Below are 4,606 nucleotides of genomic sequence, written 5' to 3'. Positions count from 1 at the left end.
CACATACTAAAAATGTTCAATGTGTGTTAAGAATAGTTTTAAAAAGTTCAGTTTCTATTGAAAATAAGTTTATCGTAGCAAACATTTTACAAATCTACAAAAAGAACTTGAGTTTACAAAAAATAAGGGTCTCTATAAATTTCGAGGACCACGCTACAGATCTGTGTCTAATATGAAGCGAAGCAAAGCTAAGGTTAACAGTTATTGTGCACTTAAGCTTGATATGATGAAGGCTTATGACAGGCTGGAATGGGACTACTTGGAAGCAATGATGGGAAAACTTGGTTTTGCCCCCTCCTTGGATAAAAATAATCATGGGTATGGTACGGTCTGTATCCTTCTCGGTGCTTTTTAATGGTGAAAGGCTTGATCATTTCATGCCGAGCAGAGGTATACGGCAGGGAGATCCGATATCCCCCTATCTCTTCTTAATTGCAGCGGAGGACCTTTCATGCCTCCTGAAAACCAGTTCTTCGTCATCAAATATTGTTCGACTAAAGGTAGCACCAACGACCCCGGCCGTTAACCACCTCCTTTTTGCAGATGACAGCCTGCTGCTTTTTAAGTCAGGGAATGAGGGGGCAGTAGCGGTATCAAACCTGCTTGAAACGTACTGCTTGGCTTCGGGTCAGAGGATAAATTATGATAAGTCTTCGATTTTCTTCAGCAGAGGATGCCCACAAGCGGTGAGAGACGATATGAAAAATGTTTTGAATGTGCATAACGAGTCCCTCAGTGACAGGTATTTGGGAATGCCAACGGAGGTCAGTCACTTGAAGAACGGGACTTTCAAATATTTGACGGACCGAGTTTGGGAAAAGGTTAAGGGATGGATGGAAAAGCTATTATCTTCAGCAGGGGAAGAGGTTCTTATTAAATCAGTGGCTCAAGCTATTCCAGTATATTCGATGGCATGTTTCCGGCTGCCACGGGGACTATGTGAAAGCATTACTTCGCTAATCAGACAATTCTGGTGGGGAAGCAAGCAGGGGAAGCGGAAACTGAGTTGGGTGGCATGGGATGTGGTGACCCTGCCAAAGTATCTTGGAGGTCTTGGTTTTCGGGATATGGAGATGTTTAACTTGGCCCTCTTAGCACGGCAGTCCTGGCGCATGTTACAAAACCCACTATCTCTGAGTGCGAGGATCCTGAAAGCAGTATACTACCCTAACTCGGACATTTTTGGTGCAACGCTAGGGTCTCATCCCTCGCAGATTTGGCGGGCTATTTTGGATGGCCGGGATATCATGGTTCAGGGGCTGGTGCGCAAAATCGGAGACGGTGAATCGACGCAGATATGGGAGGATAATTGGTTGCCGAGACAAAACATGAAGAAGCCGATCACTTCTTTGGTGCAGAACCCTCCAACTACAGTGGCTGAGCTGATAGACCATACGTCTTCATCCTGGAAGGAGGATCTAGTCCGGAAGGTGTTTATACCAATCGACGCAGCAGCCATATTGCAAATACCCCTCTGTACACGACAAACTGATGATTTTTGGGCTTGGTCAGAGGAGAGGAAGGGCACGTTTACCGTTCGATTGGTGTACCGGATGATCCAGCAAACGAAGCTAAGTCGCTAGGCGTGGTTGTATGAAGATGGGTCCTCTTCCGACTCCACGGGTGCTGACCAGGGATGGACCGAACTGTGGCGGATAAAGGTTCCCTCAAAACTGAAATTCTTCTTATGGAGACTCGCCAAGCATTCTGTCCCCACAGCAGCGCTACTCCATCATCAAAATATGTCAACCTCACGAGCTTGTTGTCTTTGTGGGGCTGTTGATACCTGGCGCCATGCCCTTGTGGATTGCTCCGTCTCAAGGAGCACTTGGGCGCTGTCTTCTGAGGCGATCCTTGACAAGATGAGTACATGCATTGAGGAAAACGCAAAGAGATGGTTGTTTGTCATGCACGAAGCGCTTAGCCCGGATGATTTCCTTGTCTTTGTCGTCACCCTATGGGCGTTATGGGGCGCTCGAAGGAAGGCAATGTACGAGGACATCTTCCAGACACCTTATGCCATCAACGGGTTTGTAAACTCCTACATAGCAGAACTCAAGGCTCTCCAGAAGCCGCAAGTCGCTGGGGTGAGGGGGTCACAAACTCGAGTTAATCGCTGGATTGCACCGCCATTGGGGATGGTCAAGATCAATGTCGATGCCGCAGTAGGCCGGGCGCGAGGTGCAGCGGGAGCTATCTGTAGAGACCAAGACGGAGCCTTCCTGGGAGCTTCGGCGGTGGTTTTCTCCCATCTTTTGGACCCAGGCACTTTGGAGATGCTCGCAATCCGGGAGGCTTTGGCATTGGCAGATGACATATATGTCAGAAGGGTACATATTGCTTCGGATTGTAAAGTGGCCGTCGATGACATCCAACAGCAAAACAAAGGAAGCTATTGGGCAATTGCACATGAAATCATACAACACCGGACTGAATTTGAGGCTTGTAACATACTTCATGAATTTAGGAGCTCGAATATAGAGGCTCACAAGCTAGCAAAGCACGCTTTATCTTTCGGGGTTGGCCGCCATGTTTGGTTAGGCCAGCCCAATGAACTTGATTTCGTCCCTGTAAACATTGTGACGACGTAATAAAGCTTTGCAGTTTGTCTAAAAAAAATGCACCGACTCTTTTTCTGGTGACCTAGCCAGGTTGGGCCACCGTTCAAGATCGCCACGCTAGATCACCAACGCCGCCATCGAGGATCGCCTAATGAAGACCACCACTCGAGCACACATCTGCTTCGCCATCAGTAGCAACCCTCCAACTCTTCCACAAGCAGGACTTCACAGATCATGACCTCCCCGCCTCCACCAGCGCCACAAGGGCTTTGCCCGGCGACGCTCCGTGGCGACGGTGAGAAAGGGAGTAGATGGGGCGGTGCCTAGGGTTTCAGTCGCCTCAGGTCCTTTCTCCACGAGACGTTATGAATGGTTTCTCCGAGATCAGAGCTTTGATATTAAGAAAGTCACCATAGATGATTCACTATCCACGAAAACGTTTCCTTGCATTGAAAATTATTTATTCCATTTTACCCACATTCGGATGGTAAAAAAATTCCGAATAAGTAAACAGTCTAGTGCCCTAATACTGTACCATAAAGCATGCATGAAACTTTTCATGAAAATTTATACCATGTGTTGGAAAACTCTGAAATAATTGGGGTGTTCTAGAAATCTTCTTTTTATTCTTTTTCATAAATTGTTGCGGGACTCGTTAATGACCCGAGTCTGATCAGTACAAAGCAAAATGTGAAAAAAGTTCAAACTTCAACCGTTAAAAAGTTCTACGATATATTCATGTGTAGTTACAAAATTCCAATCATCAAATTCGTACCTTTCAATATATACAGGCCACAAGTTAATCCAGGGTAAACTGAGCAAAGCTTGAGACGTCTTCTTTTTTTCATTTGTCAAGGGTAGGTGTGCACACCGCGGGACAAATGCATGAATCTCTATTATTAAAAAGGTATTGATTTGCGAACAAATCTGTGGTTGGATGGTTAGGTGGATAGTGGTATCCCCATCTCATTAGGTTTCTAGTCCCGGTGCTTACATTTATTCTGAATTTATTTCAGGATTTTTGGCGATACGCGGGAGGAGATTTTCTCGTCGATTACGAGGCGCCTACGGTGACTTTGTAAAATTTCAAGATGATATGCCGGCTCAGTCTCTCGGAGATGCTCACAGGGGCAGGATGTACATGTTTGCGTTCATAGGATGAGTGTATGCGCATCTACTATCTACTACATCTACTATCTACTACAACTATAAAAGAAAGAGAGGAAGCAGATTCAAACAATCTGACCCATCTATTAGCAAGATCTAATGGCTCTTAATCTTTCTGTGATTAACGCTACCAACCACGCCTCCCGTTGTTAATCGATCGCTAACCCGCACCGCCGTTAAAAAAACAGTATGCACGATCTCTTGCCCCCGTCCGCACGACCCTCCTCCTCCCGTGTGGTTCGCTGCCCGCTATTCCTCCAGCAGTCGGAGCCGCTGCGGGAGCCGCGCCCTTCGCTGCGGGAGCCGCCGTAGGTCACCACCCGTCGCGCCCTTCGCTGCGGGAGAGCCGAGCCACCGCAGGTCGCCGCCCTTCGCCGCGGGAGAGCCGGAGCCGCCGCCCGTCGCGCGCCGGGGGAGCCGCCGCAGGTCGCCGCCCTTCGCCACGGGAGAGCCAGAGCCGCCGCGAGTGTGAGCAGCCGCCCGCCCATCCTTTTATTGTGATGAACTATTTCTTTCGCACGTGATTAGTGTTTCAGTTCTAGATCATTCAAATGTTTTGGTACATTCAGTTTTTAATTTCTTGTGGAACTAACTTTGCATGTCTCACCTTTTTTGCCCGTGGAGAGATTAGATTATAAATATGAATCTGTGATGTTCTAAGAATCTGCGTTGTGTTCCAATTGTCTCAACTTTCAAATATCATTTTTACAGGACAAAGATATACTTCTAAAAACATTGCATGGTGTTCGAAGATATTATGCATACCGCAAAGGCCTTCTGCAACTTGACTTTATCAAGGTACATGTCAGTTTTATCATCTGTGCTTTCCTGGATTGAACTTGTTGTATTCAGTTTGAACATTTTGCAGTGGAACAGTA

Source organism: Triticum aestivum, chromosome 1A (genome assembly GCF_018294505.1).
Source record: "Triticum aestivum cultivar Chinese Spring chromosome 1A, IWGSC CS RefSeq v2.1, whole genome shotgun sequence".
Lineage (NCBI taxonomy): Eukaryota > Viridiplantae > Streptophyta > Magnoliopsida > Poales > Poaceae > Triticum > Triticum aestivum.
Note: the sequence above shows the minus strand (reverse complement) of the source record.